Below are 24,078 nucleotides of genomic sequence, written 5' to 3'. Positions count from 1 at the left end.
AACTGCCTCGTGCTTACTGATATATTTTCAGAGGTTGATTGTGCAAGAAATATTGCTATTTTTGTAAATGGTTTGGCCTCTTCAGTCATCAACCTGACATTTTTGCCCATGGCCCCACTGCATCCATCTACCACCCCTTCTTTTGTTTGCAAACCATTTGTAAAAGAGAATCCTCAGAAAAGTCCTCCTCTGTACCTTGTTGTTCATACCAACAAGGAATTTCCTCTGGTTGTGGTTATCCACTCTACTGATAAATATTTTCAGGATATTTCATAGTGTTTTCCTGGGTTGTCCCAAGTCTCAACTTCCTAGAGCTAGCCCCAGACCCCTCCATCACTTGGTTGTGACAAGTCAGCAAGTGTTTCAGATGTGCCTCCTGTGGGCAGAACACTCTGCTGGGTGCCTGAAGTGAGGGAAGTAGAAGAAAGCCTCATTCCCAAGGCTTAAAAAGTTGGTCACACCAAGCCCTTCCCACATCCATCCGGGCTGACCTATGCACCCTTCCTACTCTTGCACCTGACTTGTCCTTACTGATCACCTGCTCTGAGATAGGCACTTTGCACTCGGCTATTCTATCTCCAAACATCCTGGAGGGATGGGCACCATCAACCCCAATTTATAGATGAACTGGGGCTCTGAGAGTAGGAAAGTGGACCAAGAGGCAGATTCACACATGAGGGGACTCACCCCAAGGCCCATGCTCTTTAGCACTGTATTATATTTGAGGATCCCTGTGCTTGTCTCCAGGAGCTTACACCAGCTTAGAGGTCAGCTGGCCATTGGGACAGAGCATGCTGTATGCCAGGGGGAAGATCACCTGCCCCCTGATAGCCTGGCTCCTTATAAAATCTGGGTGCCTTCACAGGCTCATTGTCCAGTAAAGGCTGTCAGAAGAGAACATGGGGCCCAGCTATGCAGGCTGGAATGTCCTGGAAAGTAGGCATTGGAGGAGGTGGGGAATGCACCTTCAACTTCCCACATTCCACATGTTTGTATCATCTGAGTTTTACCAACAAAATATTACAGTGTCATATGTGGGCAGCAATTTAAAGCAATGATTACATACTCAGGGCCCAGAGTCAAAATGCATGGGTCAAATCCAAGGGCTGCTGCCTGTGCAGAGTCACCGGGGTTCACCTAAACTTGCTGAACCTCGGTGACTCTGTATCTGAGAGAATAACGACACACATCTCGCAGGTGATTGTGGGGAATCAAGGCAAGGAATGTAAGGCCTTGATGAGCTCTGGACACAAAGACATGCCTAATTGTTTTTACTATTTCTTCTTGTTGTGATTAGTAAGATTTCAAAACAATAAAGTTTAACAAATATTGAGATTTTGGAGAAGGGAAGCCGCTGGCCACTTCACCAGCCACAGAAGCCTCTGGAAGCCAGCTGGGGGTAGAATGAACGACACAGCTGAAATGAAAACCAATGGTGCCTTTTCTGGCCCCCACATCCCCCAGCTTTTTCTCAGTCTCGTCTCAATTTCCTGAAACCTCAGCTACCTGGGTGACAGGACAGCTCAGGAGGCAGAAGTGGGAAAGAGGGACAGGCTGCAGGGACCCCAAGTGAAAGGAGGCATGTTAAGGGGAAATGGGCTGTGCAAGTTGAGTTTGCAAAGCCAAGCGTTTTGTTACCAACTCTGTGAAAGCTTCCAGGTCAGCTTGTCAGTGGAATCGCTGGTGCCATTCAAGGGGCGGGGGGCGGGGGGGGGGGGGGGGGGGGGCTTTCCTGATGCCAGCATGAGCTCCTAAGACCGGAGAAGCTTTGGGAAAGCTAGAAAGGGATAGTGGCCAGTCATTCACCCACCACATGGCCAGGCCATCGGCTCTTTCCCATCTGCACCCCCTCTTGCCCAGGGAACCATGGGGAGGAAAATCTAATCAGATTGCTGCATTTCAAAATTTGCTGAGCAGCGATACAAATAAACTCCAAATGTCCACATATTTGATCAATTTACCTTTATCCTTTAATCGAATAAGCCTTGGCTCTGTAATCAGAAAGAAAAATATTTTGCTAAGCTCTTCATTTCTTCAGTGATTCATCTAGCAGTGGTCTCAAAGCTGACATGATGGGAATGAGGTATTTAATGCTGAAATAATTTTTATGACCACATCACAAGAGGCTGGAATGGCTTTTAAGGTACATCATATTTTAATCACAAACACACAAAAAGCATACATTGCTTAAAAACTTTGGGGAAGCTTGGATCTGAATGCCAGAATCATAATACCATTATCAAGAAAGGAAAGGCTGCTTTTCTTTTTTTTCAGTTCATAACTCCTTCTATGTTGTTGGTTAGTCTGAGGGACTTGGAAGAAAAGTGTTTAGTAAGAAAGTAACAAAACGTACATCCCAAAAGAGGTTTCAAACCACTAGACACCCAAACAGCTAAAATAGGTAACCTGTTACCTTGTTTAACTCATTAGCTGGAGGGAAGATCTCCTTCAAAAAATCAGAAAGATTCCCAGAAGTCAATGTTATCTGCAGAATCCAGGGACGACAGTGCTCATGGCCTGTACCCCCATGGGCCTTCCTGTCCTCGGTGGAAGGTGTGAAACAAAACCATTGCTGTGATCTTACTGCTGGGACTCCAGTCACCTGCTCCCCAGCCAGCTGCCACTTAGGCTAGGGAAACAGGAGAGAAAGGACAGAGACAAGAAGCTCAGGAGACAAGGAGATGGGTTTGAGAGGAAGAGGAAGAGTTCCAAAGAGGTTGTTTTGAGTTTGTTTGTTTTTCTTTTTTGTTTTTAGGAGACAGGATTATGTGGTAAGAAATAGGAGCTTTGGTATCGGGCAAACTCAAGTTCATATCTGGGATCTGCCATTTCTCAACAGTGTTCCTAACCCTATTGAGCTTCATCTTCTCAATCATAAAACCAGGGAAAATACCTGGTGTATTGGGTTGCTGTGAGAATTAATGAGAGGACTTATATAAAGACTTTAGAACAGTGTCTGAAACAGAATGGGTACACAATAAATAGTAGTTTTCATATTTCCTCTTGTCCTCCAAACTCTTCTAAGGTGAGAAAATAGAATGAAATAGAGTGTGTCACTCCATTCAAATCTTGTCCCTCAACTCTGAAACCCCTCCATGGGTCACTATTATCTACAGAATAAAGCCCTGGCTTCCTGGCAAAGCATCCCAGCTTTGCACAATCTGGCTCCGGGCTGGCGTGATTAGCCACGCATCTGGGCACATGATGCCCCATCACCACTAGACCACACCACTCCCCACTTCTCCATGTTTAATTTTCTTGTTCTCAGCTTGGGGTGCCTGCGTCTCCTATTTACTCATGGAAATCCTACAATACTTTCCTCCTTCTCCTCTCATTTATTGGGCAACCACAGTGTGCCAGACACTCTACTAGGAGGGAGACATGCAAAGAGAAAGATGACTGGCCCTGATTGAGTGGGGTAGAGGTGGAGGAGATAGATTTTTCAATCAAAGCTTTGTAGAAGCAAGGGAGCAACGGATTCTGCTGAAAGAGGCCAGAATGAAGGATGGCTACACAAGGGAGGGAGTTAAACTGGGCTATGAATTTTATATAGGAATGTTTCAGAGGGGAGAAAAAGGGGAGGGGGGTAGTGGTAGCAAAGGCAACAAGAAGGACACCATTTTAAGGGAACGGAGATCCTAAACCACACTCTGTAGCTAGAGGAAAATAGGGTAGGGTAGAACCAACAGGAGGGAAGGGCTGGTGGGGGGACAGGATGGGTAAGCACAGGACGTGGCCCAGATCTCAGCCCACCACGCAGAGATGTGCATCTTGCGTAATTTCTTTACTTTTTAAAAGCTTCAGTTTGCTCCTCTGTAAAGTGAGAGTAAAACTAGCACCTAGCTAGGAGGAGGTGTGAGGATAAAATAAGAGATCCCTGTAACGTTCTTGCAAAGACTTTGGCAACATAAGAAGTGCTGAGCAAACATTAGTGATTCTCATTTTTTTTTTCTGAAAGTCTAAATAAAATGCCAGCTCCTATTCAGTCTTTCCTGACCCTCTGAGTCAATCTTACTCCTTTGTCCTCTGTGCTTTCATGGCATTTTTATAAACCTCTGCCTAGCATTTATTTCACAGGCTTTTGCATGACACTATATTTGTTTTTCTGCTGCTGTCTCTAACAGATGAAAATCTGTGTCTTGTTCGTCTGTGGCATCCCTTTCGGTAGGAAACACAGTACTCTGGACATGGTGATTAATCACTAAGTGATTGTTGACTGGACAAATGAAACCTCTCATCAACAACTTAAAATGAATAACTTGAAGAAATATTAGAGCCAAGAGCAATCCTCTGATCCAGTGTTTTCCAAACTTTTTATAATCCCCAGCAAGAAAAGAATTTACATCAAAACCTAGTGTGTCTACATGTATATTTATAGTTAGCAAGAACAAAAATTGCATTAAATAATAATTATCCTTACTACTGCAATACATTACAACATGTTCTAATATATTCTTTTTAATCAACTTTTTTCATTTAGAAGTTTTAAATTTACAAAATTTTTGTGAAGATATTACAGAAAGTTTCCATATACTTCACACCCAGTTTCCTCTATCATTAACATCTTATATCAGTAGGATGCTTTTTTCACAACTAATGAACCAGTGTTAATACATTCTTAACTAAAGTCCATACTTTATTTAAACCCCTTTAAACCTCTAATGTTTTTATTTTCTGTGCCAGGACCCCATCTAGGACACCACATTATGTTTAGTTGTCATGTCCCCTTAGGTTCCTCTGGGCTGTGATGGTTAATCAGACTTTCCTTGTTTCTGATGACCCTCACAGTTTTGAAGAGTATTGGTCCCATATTCATGGAATCTCCCTCATTTGAGATAAGTCTGATATTTTAAAATATCAGACTGAGGCCCTGGGTTTTGGGCAAGGAAGACCATAGAGACAACCTGTTATTTCATCACATCTTATCAAGGGTATGTACTAACAATATGACTTATCAATGTTGACCTTAACCTTTATCACCTGGCTTGTCAGCTTTCTACCCAGTAAAGTTAGTATTTTCTTTCCCTTTTTCATACTATACTCTTTGGAGAAAAGCCACTATGTGTAGCCCACACTTACAGAGGGGAATTATCCCCTATCACTTTGAGGATGGAGTATTTACATGAATTACTTAGAATTCTTCTGCATAGGAGATTTGTCTATTTTCTTCCATTTTTTTTTTACTCAATCATCTATTTCTATCAATATTGACTTATGGATTCTTTTTATATTTTGGGTTATAATTCAATACTACGTTTATTTCTTTAATTATTTTGTGACTCCAAATAATTGTGGGTGAACTTTTGATTCTCCTGTACACCTTGCCACATCTTTATTATTTATCACTGTGGACTTTGTTTGTCTTTGAGCATTTTCTTACTCTCTAACACAAGATGCTCCATGATCATCTTATACATTTCCTACCACAGTCATAGAATCAGTCTTTTCTTCAGGGAGCCCTGATTCCTTCTATTAAAGAATCATATTAGGAACTAAGATCTGGTCATGAGGTGTGCTCATTACCATTAGAGTGTCATTACTTCTAGATCCTCTTAGCTGATAGAACAAGGAAATACATGCGTGCATACTAACCAGTGTGTAGGTATATATCTGTAGATGTTTCTACATGTAACCACCTGTACCTATACAAAACTTAAGATGAGTTCTTACGGATACATCCAACTCTAATCCAGTACTACATGGATGGACCTAGGCCCTCACTTATCTCTAATCTCCTATTCCAACAGTGAGAAACTTGGTTTCTGGCCTTTGTCATCCACTCACTTAATTATTCGATTACACTAAATATGTATGGTGGTTTCAGTATTATTAATTATACCAGGATGGGATTCAACTTTATCTACTAGAGTACAGTTCTTATGTACAGTTCTCTTTGTCATTAATCTTACAAACTCACTCATTTCCAGTTACTTAGCTCAGCACCTTTCCCCTACCCTCTTCAGTGAGACTTTTCATACAGTTCTCACGTAGGCCTCCCATATAGTTCTTATCTGGAAGCTTCCATCACTGCCATCTTATTTCTGGTCCCAAGTATCATTCTATTTTTTTTATTTTACTACCTTTTGTGTGAAGGCCATCTTCCAATAGCTTTATGAGAAGCAGAAGATGGGAAGCTATATTTTGAGACAATGCCTTTATTCTAGGCTTACACTTGTTTCCAGCTTGGTAGGCAGAATAATAACTTCCCCCAAATGTCCACACCCTAATCTCCAGAATCGGTCAATATGTAACACTACACAACAAGAGGGAATTTACAGATGTCATGAAGATTATGGATCTTGAGATAGGGAAAATATTTTAGACTATCCATGTGGGTGTCATATAACCACATGAGCCCATAATATCAGGGACCTTTCTCTAGCTGAGAAGAAGAGAAATGAGGCAGAGGTGACATTAGAGAGATCTGAAATGAGAAGGACTTGATGAAGCATTGCTGGCTCTGAAGACCAAGCAAGGAAGCCATAAACCAAGGAATGCTGGCAGTCTCTTGAAGCTGACAATGACTCCTCTGATTAACAGCCAGTGAAGAACCAGGGATCTCTGTCCTAAAACTGACAGGAACGTAATTCTGTCAACTATCTGGATTAGAGGAGAAGAGAGTTCTCAGTCTAGAAAGCAACTGGCCAACACTGTGATTTCAGCCTTGCAAGACCCAAGCCTGAACAACCAGTCAAGACTACCATACTTCTGACTTCCAAAACTGTGAGGTAATATATTTGTATTGTTTTAAGCTGATAAATTTGTCATGATTTGTTATGGCATTAATAGATAACTAATATGTCTTGTTTAGATAGAAAACATCTAGATTGTAAATTTTCAAACTTCAGAGGTATTATTTTTTCCTTTCAAACTTCAGAGGTATTATTATCTTCCTACATCTAGTATTGCTATTAAGAATTTTGATATCATTCTGTTCCTTTTTAATGCGATCTATTTTCCCTTTAGGATTTTCTCCTTATCTCACAATGATCTGAAATTTCATAACTATGTGTCTTTGTGTGAGCTTTTAATTTACTTATTGGGATGGGCCCTTGGTAAAACTCTGCAATCTAGAAACTCATTGTGTTAGCTTTTGTTGCATGGGCATCACTCAAAAATTTAGTTATTGATAGTGATTTGGTCTGGGTTCTGCTGGCCAGTTCTAATGATCTGGTCTGGCTCCACTGATACAGGCTGGACTCAGCTGGATTCACCTTTCTGTGCCTCATATTATCTCTCATCTTTCCTCAGTGTAGCCAGTCTTGCTTATATAGTTAGCAGGAGTTAGCAGTGTTGCCCAAAGCAAGCATGGAAATACAGAGCTTCTCAAGGCATAGGCTCAGAACTTCCACCACATTCCACCACATTTATTGTATAAAGTAAGTCATAAACCCAGCTTAGACTCAGGGGTAAAGAAATAGATTCCACCTTTTGATAGGAGTATTATGATTATTTTAGCATGTCCATAAGACCTTTTTCTATGTTATTTCCTTAATAATTTCCTTTCTCTCGTCTCCTCTGCTGTATCTTTTTGGACCTCCTATAAGTAGACCATTGAACCTCCGGGACTGATAGAATTAGTTCATCTTTTCTTTCTTATTTTCTATCTCTTTGACTTTTTATATTCTAGAAGATTCTAGATTCTGGAAGATACCCCCAACTTTAATTTCCAACCCTTCTACTATCTTTTCATTTCAACTATTACAATTTTAATTTCCAAGAGCTCTTTATATCTTATTTCTCTACATGTTATCTTTTATACTAACTTGTTCTTTTGTCATGGATACAAAAATTTCTTGTATTTCTCTGAATGTTTTAGTATAGTGTTTTTTATCTTAAAATTTATTTCTGCTCCCTGAAAATGAGATTGTTCTACTGAGTTCCTCTTGATTAAAGGACTTTCTCAGAGGTCCAAATATCCTTATTTGCCTGTTCTTATTTAAGAATGAATGAAGATTATAATACTGATTAGAAGCACTGCATGCATGAACACAATTTGCCTTCCTGTAGGCTTTATAATATTTAGAGCCAATTTGTGCAATTAATTGAGAGGACTCTCAAAACATCAGTATACATAAGTCATTTCTTGTATGGGTTGGGTTTTCCAAACTCCTTTCTACCCCAACGCCTTCACACATGTTTTTCTTTGATTGAAATATTCTCTTCTTTCCTCTGAAAATCTATTCAGTGCTTATGTATACTTCATTTAAGTCAAAGTGTTACTTCATCAGGGAAGCCTTTTCTAAGCCCTTGTAATAAACTCTTACAACATTTTGTAATTCTTTTTACCAGTATTTGTCCCAAATATAATTTAAAATATTATTTTATATAAATATCTATTTAATTCCTTCCCAAGGAGGCTATAAGCTTCCTGGGTGCAAAACCCTTATCTCTGTTTTTTTTTTTAAATATTTTATTTATTTATTCATGAGAGACATACAAAGACAAGCAGAGACACAGGCTGAGGGAGAAGTGGTCTCCCTGAGGGTAGCTTGATCCCAGGACCCCAGGATCACATCCTGAGCCAGAGGCAGATGCTCAAACGCTGAGCCACCCAGGCATCCCAGAGCCCTTATCTTTGCTGTTAACTGTAGTGTCTCAAGCATCTAGCATTGTACCTGGCACATAATAGCTTGCCAGTAAATATGTGTTGAATAAGCAAATGAACACATAAATAAAAGTACTTTCCCATATCAACGTTCCCACCGTAATGGGGAAGAAAATGCTGGATAGCATAAAATCATCACTTATCTTGAGACCACCAGAGAGCTAAGATTGCCAAGTTATTTAGTAAACTGCATTCCAAAAAGGGACAGACCCTTCTGAGGAGAGACAGGACACACGACCACCTCACTTTTGATGCAACATGGTAGAAAGTGGTAGCCACTGTTCAAGTGGATGGGAATTAATCAGCTAAGATGTTAACGACTTCTTAAAGGCTAGTGTGGGCTAGCATATGAGTTTGGAGAAGTGAGGGGGCCAGACACAGAGGGAGATGGTGCTTGCTGTCAAGCTTTAGTCCACGGCCTCTGCTGCGGGCTCATAAGAAACATGAGTGGCAGGCCAGAGGCTGGTGAGCTCAGAAGTGGCAGGAGAGGACAGGCACAAAGCCTTGTTGCTTTCCCAGCTCTTTCTCCTCAGAAAGCAAAGCCTCAAGGTACCAAAGGATGAGCAGCAAATGTCTTGTCTACAGGCCCAGACATAAATCCATTGCTTTGGGAATGGGGTGGAAGCAAACCCCTCTGCCATTGGGGAAAGAACAGGAAGCCCCGCCTAGTCCAGGATGGTGAACTGGCAACAAGCTGAAATCTGGGACAACTGGAGGACAGTGTATTGACTCTTAGGGCTGCAGTAAAAAAATGTCATAAACTGGGCAGCTTCAGGAACAGAAATATATTCTTTCACAGTTCTGGAAGCCAGAAGTCTGAAGTCAAGGTGCCTGCAGGGTTGGTTCCTTCCGGAGGCTGGGAGGGGGAATCTGTCCCACATCTCTCTCTCTCAGCTTCTGGTGGTTGCAGCAATCCTTGGAGTTCCTTGGCTTTTAGATACATCCCTCCAGCCTTCTCAGCCACAGGGCTTTCTTCCCTCTGCAGGTCTCTATGTCTCTGTATCTCTTTCTTCTTTCCTTATAAAGACACTAGTCATTGGTTTTAGGACACCTCCCCTAAATTCAGTGTAGTCCCATCTTAACTAATTATATCTGCAAAGATTCTGTATCTCAATAAGGTCCCATCTGGAGGTTCCAAGTGGACATAAATTGTGGGGGACACTATTTGATCCAGTACAGAGGATTGGAAACTCTTCCTGCCCAAGATCAACCACGGACCTAAGTCGGAGTTTGGCTGCCACAAAATGGAGGCACAGGGATGCTGATAGGCCCTTCTCTCAAGGCCCAGGCATTTACAACCTGAGAACAGAAAAGGCTGGGCCACGGTGGCAGAGAAATCCCTGCTTCTGCCACAAGCACAATACAGATGAAGGAGCAGCTCTGAGAAGGCCCAGGGTGTTATGGACTCAATGTCTGTGTCTCCCCAAAATTCCTATGTCAAAGTCCTAAACCTGAGTGTGGCTATATCTGAAGGTGGGGCCTCTAAAGAAGTAGTTAAGGTTAAGTGAGGTCATAAGATGATAGGGTGACCTATCATCTCCTGACCTGATAGGACTGGCTGGTGACCTTACAAGAAGAGACATCAGAGAGCTCTTGCACGCTCTCTTTCCAGCATGTTCACCAAGGAAAGACCACATAAACACACACAGAAAGGTGGCCACCTGAAAGTCAAGGAAGCAGTCTCACCAGATGCCTACCCTACCAGTGGCTTGATCTTGAGCTTCTGGATGCCAGACTGGTGAGAAAATCAATGATATTTAAGCCCCCCGTCTATGGTACTGTTACGGTGGCCAGAGCAGACTGACACTCAGCCACTCCAGATATGGGGGTGCAGGCCTGCTGTGAACCAAGGTAGAGAGCAGGGATCAGAGGAAACCATGCAGGCTGGGCCCATGGCCAGCCCCAGGTAGCAGTCCTGCAGGGCAAATCCGAGCCTATGGCAGGGACAGTACAAAACCCAAACCCACTTGAACTCCCTGCTAGGTTGACCCAACCTTTTCACAAGAGGGGAAGAGGTGTGTCCTTTCTGGGTATAAATCCTAAATCCTGGCTGAGTGTTCCTGATGCCCACCAGCTAAATAATAAACCCGGGTGGCTCAGCAGTTTAGCACCACCTTCAGCCCAGGGCCTGATCCTGGAGACCTGGGATCTAGTCCTGCATCGGGCTCCTTGCATGGAGCCTGCTTCTCCCTCTGCCTCTCTCTCTCTCTCTCTCTCTCTCTCTCTCTCTGTCTCTCATGAATAAATAAAATCTTTTTTTTTTTTTTTAAAGAACAAACAGAGTAACTTTCTTGGGTGGAGGGGAGCAAGGGGGTGGAGCGCAGGCGAGAAGGCACTTTGAACAGCTACCTCTGCTCATCAGGGACTCTACTTCACTTTGGGTGAATCTCTCTTTTCCACATCAGGGCCAGCTTTGATGGCTCCCTCCTTAGCTGTCCCTTGAACACACTTTATGAGTCAAAGGAAAACCAGGAACCATTGGACCAAGGGCAACTGGGGATAAAACAGGGCCAAAAACATTTATGCCAGTCCTTTCCCTGGCATTCTTGATATATCTCCAGTTTACTCAAATCTCTTCAGATCCACAGCTTACCATGAACCATTCCACGCAGCCCTGCGTGAATTATGAGTGATTTATGGAGAGCACATAATAATCGCAAGTGCAGGCACTGGCTGAATAGCCGAGGCCTCACATCATGCAAAATTTTCCAAGGAATCCCAATTGCAAATGGCCAAGTAGCCCAACAAAGCTTCGGGCCGCATCTCCTCTTCCTGATGATTTTCCTAGGAAATGCCTGAGCTCCGCCTGAGCTCCGCACAGACCTGGAGCTCCTCCTGTTTGCAGCACAGCAGGGAGCATGAGCCTCCTGTCTTGTGATCCCCTTCTCCAGCTCATTCACAAGGAGGCCTGGATTCCAGCTGCAGAGTGTTAGCTACTTTTGGGTGGTTAACGTATATCCCCTAGACCTGCTTGGTTCCAAGTGATCCATGTCCCCTACCTGGATCACTCCTAGCTCTTCAGAGGTGATAGGACATAGGACAGCACAGACTCTAGAGCCACCCTGCACAGGGTTCAAATCCCAGCCCTGCCACCTGACAAGCTTTGCAACTCTGGATAGGTCACTTAACTTCTCTATGGATTAATCCAACAGATTAAAATAGGGAGATAGAGACAGACATGCCTCAATTAGGGCAGTGTGTGGTACATAGTAAACCCTGTAAACTTTTACTAACTACCATTACCACCTACACTTAAAACCTCTCCTCTCCTAAGTCCTGGTTCTTTACACCAAAGACTCTGAATCAGACCTTGAGACCTGCTCTACAAAGTGCCCCGAAACTCAGGAGCAGCATTCATTTCCCTTTTCTCCATGCCTCCTCCCCTCTGAGATGCTCTCTGCTGTCTTAAGTCTTCTGCCTCTTCCTCCAAACTGGGAGCTTCTGAAGGCAGTTGACTTTAGAGAGCACTCAGTACTGTGCTTGGCAACAATGTCCCTCACCAACACAGGATGGGGAAGTGGGGAAATAGTGTTCATCAGATGCCTAAGAAGTGCTAGGCACTTAGCTCATTCTACTTATTCTGAAACATGTAATAATCATGTAAATGATGTACTTATTAGAGATTCACTGATTAGCTGGTCTCTATAAGTGGTTTCTTACTGTGTATAACAAACACAGTGTGTAAGTGGTTCAGAGTCTGACTGGAGGCAGACCATCCTGGCTCAGAGCCAAGCTCTACGCTGAGTGTGCACTTAGAGAAAGTCACCTACCTCTCTGTGTCTCCATTGCGATGATAATAGGTCAGTAAGGATTATAGAATGTGTATAGTTAATGCACATAAGGAACTAGTAACAATGACTGCAACACGGTGAGTGTTCCATAAATGTTAGCCATCTTGTACTTTGGTGTTTGAAATTTTTAATGAGGTCACCTCTATCCTGCAATAAAATTTTAATGAACAATATGGATAGCTGACTAAAGTTCATGGGTCAAAAATTTCATAGGCCAGAGAAAAGAAGGAAGTAACAGAATAATCTACTGGTAGGTAGAACATGGGCCTTGGAAGAAGAAAACCAGGTTTCTAGGCCCCATCTTGCCACCTACTTCCTAGAATACTCAACCCAGTCTTTCATGGATTGTACAGGTGACCATAGCTCATATGCTTGGGACAATAGAACTGCGGAGGACACTGATCCATTGTAAATAGTGTATGTTATTAAACTACATCAGTGACAGGAAATCAGAAAATCTCATTGTACCATGTTTCAAAATATGGATTTTAAATATCTTTAGAGAACTACAACTTCAAATATCATTCCAAGGCATGCCTGACAAGTGAATTGCTCTTCATTATAACAGAGCAAAGCACTGTCCCTAAATTCATGAATAAGACATATTTTTTCTATTATACTTTAATAGTTTGTAGAATATTTCCCCTGAAAATTTGATCCCCCTTTCCATCTATATCAGTTATCTATCATCACAATAATGCTGTGTAATACTTTTCTCCAAAACACGGTGGTTTTATTATTGCTTGTGAGTCTGTGCATCAGCTGGGTGGTTCTTCTGGTCTTGGCTGGGACCACTCATGCATTTATAGTCAGCTGTGGATCAATTCTGCTGATCTTGGCAGGGCTCTCTCACGTTTGGTGGTTGACTGGCTGGTCTATGATGGCCTTGGCTAGGATGAATGGGCTCTCCTCCATGTGTTTCTCAATTTCCCCAATAGGCTAACCCAGACTTGTTCACATGCCAGTGGATGGTTCAAAAGAGAGAGCAAAAGTGTTTAAGTCTTCCTGAGACCTGGGCTTGGAAGTGGAACTCTGGCCCCCTAAGCATTCTATTGGCCAAAGGAAGTTCCATGGACATCCCAGACACAAGGCTCCACATCCTGATGAGAGAAGCTGCAAAGTAACCTTGCAAACCAGGGGCATGGCTACAGGAAGGTTGAGAAATCAAGGCCATATGGAGGCCTTGAGCCTCCATTTTGTGTTCAGTTTTATAACTTCCTTCTTCAAGTGAGTTTCTCTCTTGGGGCTAATGTGCTATGCAAGATTGATCCAGTCTCCTTAACATCTGTCTCCCTTCCCCATGAAGGAAGGATATGTCTAAGGCTCTCTTAAATAAGAGACAGTTCATTATCTTCAGAGTGAAACACAGAACAAGTGTTTTTATATTTACAAAAGTGAAACAGTCTTCTTGTGGAGCCACCATTCAAAGAACAGAAAGACAGCAATCTGACAGGTCAGGTAAATGTTCTTTGGTGGTGTGGCCATGTGTCTCATGAGTATAGAGAAAGGACAAGAGGGGAAGGTCAGTCTCACAAACTGCACTCACACCCCAGTCCTGTGAGATACCCTTCCTCTGTCCCTCCATCACTGTCCTTCTCACGTTGCCCAATGAGGCCTGCTCACTTGTCTGCTCCCCCCTATGGGCTTGTCTGCTTAGAAGGCACTGAATGTTTCTTACTCACTGCTATGACCAAGGGCCTAGAAAAGTAGATACTCATGTAACTGAATGAACAGATGAATAAATGAATGAATGAATGAATGAATGACAATTGATTCAGAATCAGAAGAATGACCAGGATTTGGCCATGGAGATGAAAGAAGAGCACTTCAGGCAACAGAAAGAGCTTGTATGAAGCCAGAGTTTTGAAAGCACGGGCTATGTTATGAGGGACACACGTTAGGGTGCTTACAGCACAGGGGCCCATGGAGAGGCTGGAAAGGGGGGCCATTTCCTTATTTTAGAGACAAGACCATTATCCTTATTTTAAAGATAAGGAACCTGATGCTCAGAAGAGTAAGAAACTTTCCCAAGGCCACACTGCAATGAAGTGTCAGAACTGTGATGTGAACCCAGGCACCTGGAGCCAGGACTTGTGTTCTATCATGTTGCCTTATCACCTATCATTCAGTGCACGTACAAACCAAGGCAAAGAATACCAATCTCTTAAACAGTGTCAGGTATCCAGAGAGCTTAGTAGCATGCTTACTGATTTTGTGCTTGTTGTTGTTAGCTATGATATGGGGGTATTAATTTAGGTATTTATTTATGTAAATCAAACTTTATATAAATACTTATTTATTTTTTAAAAGATTTATTTTTTTCATTTGAAAGAAAGGAGGAAGGAGAGACAGAGGTAGAAAATCTTTAAACAAAAAAAAAAAAGAAAATCTTTAAACAGACTCCCCACTGAGCGAGGAGCCAGATGTGGGGCTCAATCCCAGGACCCTGAGATCATGACCTGAAACCAAGAGTCAGACGCTCAACCAGCTGAGCCACCCAGGTGCCCCCTACATAAATATTATATAAACGCCAAGGTTTATATATACATATAAGTTATACATATCACTAATTTATAGGATTATTATGAAGCACCAGCGAGGTAACGTATGCAAGGTATCTAGCATGATGCCTGGAACTCTAGAATGATCCCAAAGTTACTTCTTTTCCATTTCTTGGAATTTCTTCTTCTTCTTCTTAACCTCTGTATTCATTTGGTAGATTACCAGCAGTCCCTTCAAGGCAATCTAGGCTTCTTTCTAACATGAACCTCAAAATCCTTCCAGCCTCTACCCATTTCCCGGTTTCAAAGCCACTACCAGTCTGTGTTTATCACAGTAGCACCCTACTTCTCAATACCAACATCTGTGTTGTTGGCTCAGGCGCTGTAACAAAACACCATTGACTGAGGGTTAGACAGCAGATAGGGATTTTTGCACACTTCTGGAGCTAGAAGTCTGCAATCAAGGTGTCCACAGGTTGCTTTCTCCTGAGGCCTCTCCCCTGAGCTTGCAGATGGCCAGCTTCTCCCTCTGTCCTTGCACCGTCTTTCCTCTGTCTCTGTATCCTCATCTCCTCTTCTTATAAGGTCACCTTATTGTATTAGGGCCATCTGTATGACCTCATATTAGTGAACTCTTCAAAGACCTTATCTCCAAATATGTCACATCCTGAGGTCAGGACTTCAATGTGTGAATCAGGAGACACAATTCAGTCCCTAAATCCCTCCTATCAGGATTTTCCAGGAGAGAGATGACCAGAGCCTAAAGCAAGAGAATAGAGAGAATTCTTAATAGACACAGAACATTCTTCTAATGACTTCAAGTAGCCCCCAAAACCTCTCTTTCCTAAATGCCTAAACTATTCCACTCAGTAGAGGGGAAAAAAATCTGAGTCAGGCCAGTTCTTTGGCTTTGTGTCTAGAAATGAATGACCCTGGGATTTTTTGAGAGCATTATTCATTTTTCACTGGTGTTGGCATCATGAGGACAGAAGCTGAAAGAAACATTATGAGTTTGGAGCAAAGTGAAAAATGAAACAGAAATGGATAAAAGTAAAAAGTAACCTATTTCTACCCCACAAAGCCATCAATGGACTCAAGAACTTCCAGCCTAGGTGTGGCCCGCCCCATCCCAAGAAAGGAAGATCCCGGACACCTCAGCAGAGTGGCAAGTTACAGGGAAGAGGTTCTGGAGCAATCTGTGCACCTGTGCTTAAGGTGGAGACTGATGAAGAAATCTTCTAAAGGACATTTTTTTTTCATGGGAAAATAGAGTGTGGTCTTGACAGAACTGCCTGTGCCTCAGGAGAAAGTGGCTTTGCAACCTGAGGACAGCAGGTAGCAAATGGCCGGGAAGAGATGGTGTTCATCCCGTTGTCCTGAGGGAGATCAAGGGTGAAATGGAAGCACTGAGAACAGGCTGAGCAATCTATCCTTCTAAGGAGGCTTCCCCAGTGCCAGTCCAAGGCAGGGTGCTCCAGTGGAGGGTGCAGGGAGACACCCCACTAGTGTGAGTGTTCCATAAGACAGGAGGGGCTGATGAGTAGAATCTAGGGAGAGGGTGGCAAGGTGTCTACCATGTGGACATCAGCTCAGGCACCACTTCACGTGGAGGGAAATCTCCAGCTGCTTTCAAAACATCACTGATGTAGCTGGAAGAACACTAGAATGGGAATCAGAAGCCTGAGGATAGGGTCTTGAGCCTTCCCTCTACTACCTGAGTGATTCTAGACACATTTCTTGCTTCTTCTGAGCCCCAGTATCCTCATTTAGGAGATGAGAATGGTTTTTCATGGTCCCCTCTCACAGGGTTGTAGAATTAAATCAAATGAGGTATGTGAAATCTTGTTTGGTTCCAGGATGACAAAGAAACCAGTTGGGCCTTGAAATTAGTTAGACCTGAGCTCAGATGTGGCTTTAGACCTTGGGTGATCCTGGGCTGACTCTTAGGTTCAGTTTCCTCCTTCATTTACTCATTTATTCAATAAATATTTACAAGCCCCAACTATAGGCCAGGTACCAAATGACTGCAAAAGACCTAGAGTTCTCACCTTCACAGAACTTTCTCATCTGTAGAAAGAAAAAATGAATTCTCTGCCTATGATTCAAATAAGAGTAAGTATTTGTAGTGCTCAGCCTACTATAGCTGATTTGGAAATCTCTACAACATTAATTCCACCTTCTTTTGCCCTACAAGAGCATTATCATCATTCATCTGTTGATGAAGGCCTTTTAAGAAAAAAAAACTGAATATGATTACCCAAAGAGGCTGGTTTCACAAAATAATAATTGGTTTGAGCATAAACACATCCTGCTGTGGCACACCATATCATCTGATGGATGATCTGGAGGTTTCTTTTAATTGAAGTAAAATTAATCAGAACAACTAACCTGAGTCCACTCAACATAATGTAATTCTTTTTGGAGATGGAGATGGTATTTTCATTATTGGGCATCTGGAAGCATGTGCCTCAGCACTGAAGCCAAGATCCATCCTCCTTTCTGCCTTGCTCTCTTTCTCTTTATTCCTTTCTCAACATACACCCCCAGGCACATAAGCATGTGCACACACATGTACACATGCACACACATGCGGGCACATGCACACACACATGGACACACATGGACACACACACATAATTCCCAGGAGGCCAGTATCCTCTTCATAAGACAACATGCCATTTTCAGAAATAGTCTTTTTTTTTTTCTCTTCTAATAAATGTTCACCGGATGAAGAAACAGGTGAATGGATGAGTTAGCTCTTAGGGGCCAAGAACCAGCTCTGAAATATGCTTTTGGAAAGAAACAAAAGCGTAAATAAATATGAGCAATGTTGCATTCTCTAATCTCCATCAGAGTCACAGGGCACAAGGCTTCTGAACGCTCTGAGAAGTCCCTAGAAAGAAACCTTTTTCTTTCTTTTCTGGTGATGTGCTTATTATCATTTAAGCCTGAAGGTTGTTTTTTTTTTTTTTTTTTCCTTTTTAGCTTCATTGAGACCTGACATATAACATGGTTTAAGTTCACAGTATACTGTTTTGAGAAACCCGTCTGACGTTGTTAGTCCAGAGATGTCCAGACTCACTTGACCAAGGGTGGCTCGTTTTCTGTGTGTCGTGAATGTAATTCCACAGAGCCTACTGTGCTGAGAGCAGCGGTCCGGGGAGGACCTTGCTAGCTGGCTAGGTGGGAGCCAAGCTGCGCTCCCTGGACGCCAGCGGGCACTTGGCAGTATGCAATGCTGTTGCTTCTGATGATAAAGCTTGCCCTGCCCCTCTCTGCAGCTAATGCAGGCCAGTTCCTGCCGGGCCAGCTCTGAAAACTTGGCTCTATGATAAGGACAAAGGAGGTCTCAGTAAGCTCAGGGCCAGGGATCCAACGGGACCACAGAAAGTACTTGAACCAGGGAGTGGAAGGTCCCAGGATCCTCTCAGTTTCCCATTCCTTCTCTTCTGCTTATATCAGCCTCGTTCCTTCTGTTTCTATGCTTCCTCTTGCTCCTCCAGCTCACAGAGCAGATGGAAGCTCTTCATCACCAAGTCTACAGCCCTACCTCAGCACCAAGGGTTCAGGCCTGCCCCAGCCCGTTCCCTCTGTAGTCATGGGGCTGGGTCACATTTTATAAGGTGGCTGCTGGATTGCTTTCCCCTCAGGAGAGGGACAGAGCTAGAGGCTGCTGGGTAGCTGCTTTACAGGCCCACCATACTCTCTCACACACTTTGCCCACCTGTGCTCCTAAACCCCGGCCATGCGTTAGGATCACTTTGGGATTAGATACTCTCAAAATATTTGTCTGGGATCCCCAGAAGAGATGCCAGCACTGTATGTCTAGAGAGGGACACATAAATCTGTATATTGTAAAATCTCCTCTGATTTTGCCAGCATACTGCTCTAGAAACATCCATGTACTGTTGTGCCCTGGATATTTATACCATCCAGAGTTCTTAATCTTTGTTTCTCATTGTCCTCCCACCTGGGTGCCCCTCTGACATTTCTCAACCAATCAAAATACTTCTCATTTCTTGAGGCCTGGTTTAGATGGACCCAGTACAGGAAGTTTCCCTGATTCTACCTACCAGTTGAAGTCAGTGCTCATTCCTTTGCTCTTCTACTGTGTTTTGTCGTAATTCATTAGAAATTAATCTTTACCTCCCACTAGATTGGAAACTACAGAAGGCAAAAGGCCAACTATTTTTAATAATGTCTTTCTGATTATAAGTAGTATATACTTCTGTAAAATTTAGAAAATTCAGATGACTGGGGGGAAAAAAGAAAGAAGAAAATCCATCATTCCTCAAATCAGAAATAGCCATAGTTTAAGTTCGGATATTTTCTCTTTAGTCTTTTTTCAATGGGTCGTATATGTATTCTTTTTTTCACAATCAGAGTCATATATAATCTTCTACCCTGCTTTTCTTCTGTTGACTTCACATTGAAAATATTTCCTTATGTTGTTGTTTCTTCAAAAGCATTATGCGAATAGCTTGTGTAACATCCTGCTGCAAAATGTACGACTTTATTGACTCATTTCCTAATTGTCGGACATTTGTATTATCTTTCATTTTTATTTTTGCTCTTAAAAACAGCAAAGTGTGCTAGATACTTTTCATTTGTCTCTGCAGAGCCACTGTTCACCCTGGGCCCATATGGACTTTGTCAAAGGACTCCTTTGCCTTTGCTTGGACTCAGAATGGGAGGTGCCAAAAAGAGACCAGCAGCTGGGAGGAGGGTGGGGATGGGCCATTTGTTCCCCTGATTGGTCCCCCTCCAAGGAGTATTTCCCTCCAAGTTCCAGAAAGCCTTCACTCCCTACTTTTTTCTTGGCCATCAGCTGGCATCCATGAATTTCCCTGGCTGGCTCCACAGTCCTGCTCTGTCCCTTGTCATCTGTCTACACGCTGTCCAAACTTTGTAGGTTGCTGTCTTTTTGTTCATTTCGCTCTTTAAATTAAACTGTTTTCCAATCACTCAGTTTGAGTGTGCTGTCTCCTGACAAGATCCTGACAGATACACATGGCAGTTGACATTTTGTATCTAATTCTTTGACTACATTCAATTTTCCTCCTAGAGTTTATAGATAAATTCTTAAAAGTGGATCAAGGAATAGATGAATATTTATGGCACTTAATTTATACTGTCACATTGCTTTCCCCAAATCAATTATGCCAAATTAGGCTCCTCCAAGTAGTGCTTGAGAACACTAAAAATTACCATTTTGAACCTTCACGCTTTAACCTGCATTTCATTGATAACCAGAGAAGATGAATTTTTTTCACATATTTCAGTTCTTCTTTTATGAATGACCAGGCCTAATTTCACCCTCTATCCCTCATTAATATTTATATCTACCTACCTAGAATAACAATCATAAAAATCATAAAAATTTGCAAATAGTATTATTGCTATTGCCAATTTGGGCAACCAGATGAAAGGCTAGACAAGCGAGACCAAAGACAAGGTACAAAAGAGGAAAGAAAAAGACTAGCATCTGTTACAGAAGATTGCTTGAGGACCATATGCTTTTTCAGTCTATGGAGTAATAATTGTATTATAAAAATAGTAGCTAATGGTTATTGAATTCCTATTGTTTGCCAAGTGCTCTGCTGAGTGATTTACATTAGTTAGTCTATCAAACCCTTAGTACACACTCTGATTAGTATGTTCAATAACCACTGAACCATTTCTGGACAAGATTTCCAAAGCTCAACCCCAACCCAAGTTTTATATGCACTAGAAACTCAATCTTTCTTTCCAAAATAGTTCTTAAGTAATGAGACGTGAGCTCCATCGTGATACAGCCAGTGGTCGCTGCCGCATCCCTAACCTGTGCTTCCAAAGTTAGGCAAAAATGGAAATGCTGCGATTCTACTAGCCAGACACACTGTTCCTGGATATTCTCGGTTCCCTTTTATAAACACTGGGGGCTTGGACAGTTTGCACAAACATCCGATAACATTTGCAACTTTGCTGCTTAGAGCCAAGTGTTTGAGATTCGTCTGTTGGAGAGAAGAGATTTTTAGAAAACAGCCACGTAGAAGTTACTTTGAACTTATCTGTACAAGTTCTATTTTAGAATGAAGTGAAGAAATTTCCAGGGCAAAATGTGGCCAGTTTCGAGGGCCGGAAGCCAGCCTCTCCTGAGATAAGCCACACCGCCAGGCAGGCCTGTGGCCCCTGTCATTTTGATAGTGTTCTTCCTCTGAGTTCTCCCCTTCTAGACCGACCCCCCACATTTTCCACACCTTGGTATTTTCCATTCTTAGAATATCAGGCTCACTTTCCTTATTTTACACTCCTTTCTTTTCCGCTTGGAGGGACAGTAGCAAGCATGCTGTCAGTTCTCTCCAGGGTTTGATCTGGCAGGGAAAAAAAGTGGTAGTTTTGCAGAAGAACCAAATGCTATTTCGGAGCTCTGTGGCTTTGTGCAGATTTTTATTTCTGTAAAAGGTTGTGTTTTATGTATTATAGTCTTAAATTTCTGCTCGTTGCAGTGGACAGCCAAACCTCAGTTTTAATTTCATATTACTTTGGCTGGTAACGATTAGTCTGGAGGATGAAACAGCACTCAGAGACAATTCTCCCTCCCATCGCTGCTCATATTGACCCTGTTCATTTTCAGAAAGAGCTAAAATCTTTAAAGTAAAATGAAAGAGAAGGAAGAAAAGAAAGGTCCCAGTGCCCCAGTCCCAGCTGATACCAGCATCAGTCCATGGGTGTGGTCATCCAGATGTCAGCTCCTGCAGATGTGCAACCTTATCCGTCCCAAGGCAGACCCACCTGTGCTGTATATGGGAATGTGATGTATGTGAGGTCAGGCTGCTCACCTTTAAGTCACATCGTTAAAGAAAAGATGCTGTAGCTTCAGCCACTGGGTGTTCTAAGCCCAGCTCCTCATCCCTATCAGGTCTGCAGATCACTCAGGCTTTGGATTCCCAGAGGAAGGGGAAGAGACCATTTGTCCAAGGAAACGTCTGTAATACATGTTAAGTGGCCCGTGAGAGAGCCCTCTCATTTATTGGCTGAAACATGAAACGGAAAACATGTGCAGCTAGCACAGGGCCCCCACAGACTCTTGCTTCTTCCCAGGAAATGGAGTGATGAAGGATGGAGCAAACACGTGAATTCAGGCAGCCCACATGCCTGGGTGTTTCACAATGCAAAAAGCATCTGTTGGGTGGAAATCCTGGGCATTGGGATTGGAATTTATAGAGACAGATTGACTTCTAGTCTCTAGCTGGGATTCCGTTCCCACCGCTATGGGAATAGATTTTTCCATGAAGCAAGAAGGAAACATTCCTCATTCAATTATGTGTTTATTGATGTACTTGATGCTCATTTGCCGAATGCCAATGTCTGTGTTAGGGGCGGGATCCCTAAAGATGAGTAAAGCATGGACATTACCTTCAAGGAACTCACTAAAGGGAAGAGAAATATGGTTAAAGGAGTGTTTATACACAGAAAAGTCAGTGTGACTAGGAAAATGTACATGAGGATTCGAGAGGAAACTGAGGGTGTCGCCATCTGTAAACCATAATAGTTACTGCTTTGGGCCATCAAAGATCCAATTTCCCTTCCTCCTGATAACATTAAAAACAAATTTGTATTTGGATATTCATCTCACTCACACCCACTAGCTGCACTCCCAGCCCAAGAGTGGACCCTGATTAGCTGAATCCAACCACCACATCCCATGGCTCTATGAGGAGAATCTGGCTCAGGGCATGTAATCTAATTTAAGTGGGTGTGATTCAGGAAGGAGTATACTATGGGCTTCTGGGAGAGAAGTCCAACTGCTCTTTTAAGAGAACTTCTGTGGAAGCCAGCCCTCTCTCTGCTGGATGGCCATGGCCTCTAGGAGCTTGTTGTTCATGAGGGTGTAGCTTTGGAATGGAGAAGACCCCACAGAAGGTAGAGTAGAAATGACAGGCAATGAGGTTTAATGCCCAGGCTGCAAATATTATTGAAAGCCGATCCTACCACCTATAGCTTCTCAGTTCAATGCACTGATAAGTCCCTTTATTATTGTAACCACTATGGGTCAAGTTTTTTGCCCCCAAAGATCAAGAGTGTTTCAAAAAAGGAGTAGGAATTTATGTATGGAAGTAGGAAGTTATGTATGTTAATAACAATAGCCAACAGCTATTGAGAACTTACTCATACGCCAAGTACTCTGCTAAACATTTTATAGGTCTGATTTTATTTAATGCCTCACAGTGCTCCTAGGAGACAGATTATTTTTACCCCCATTTTACAGATTCATGAATAAGGTTTAGAAAGGTTAAATGACTCACTCAAGGGCAGAAGGAATATCATGAATATTGGTAGGAGGTCAAATCAAATGACAACTGAAACACATCCATTGGATTGAGCAACATCTAAGTGCACTGGAGGCTTTAGGTAAAAGGTTTTGGGCAAATTCTGAGAGAAAGAGCCAAGATGAGGTGGATAAAGGTATGAATAAGAGCTAATGAAATGGAGACATCGGTGTGGATAACATTTTGAACATGAACAACAAATTAGTAACATCACAAATGCCACGTCTACCTGAAAGTATACATGAAGACCATGTTTCCATCCCAAATATTTGTATTCCTGGCTAAGAGATGTAAGGTCTGAGTCACAGATGGCAAATATATGGTGTGAGTGCCATTACATCTCTCATGCAAGTCCCTGGCAGGCGTCATTAATCTATTAGAGCATTCCTTCCCACTGAGTCCAGATATAGCCTCTGAATCTTTGTCAGTGATGTTTCTTTCAGTTGCCACAACTGAATTAACTGGTTGGCATATAAGCTAAAATCTACCTATGATCTAAAGTCATTCCAACCAGAAAATAGGCTGAGATACCTCTTCCTGTTGCATGTTTTTTTTTTTTTAAGTTTTATTTATTTATTCATGAAAAAAAGAGGCAGAGAGACAGAGACACAGGCAGAGGAGGAAGCAGTCTCCCTGCAGGGAGCCCAATGCAGGACTTGATCCCAGGACCCTAGGATCATGACCTGAGCCACTCAGGTGTCCTCTGCTACATGCTTTTAAGAGATACCTAGTCACTTGCTCTTGCTCTTCTCCTTCCCTGTCTCTAAATGAGAACCAGTTTTTAAATCCAACAATAGACCAAAACTCTCACCAAACAAGGAGGCAAAGAGCACAAGAGGGACTGGCCTGGCACTTGCCTCTTGGAA

The sequence above is a fragment of the Vulpes lagopus genome, chromosome 5, assembly GCF_018345385.1.
Source record: "Vulpes lagopus strain Blue_001 chromosome 5, ASM1834538v1, whole genome shotgun sequence".
NCBI lineage: Eukaryota > Metazoa > Chordata > Mammalia > Carnivora > Canidae > Vulpes > Vulpes lagopus.
This window is presented reverse-complemented; position numbering follows the sequence as displayed.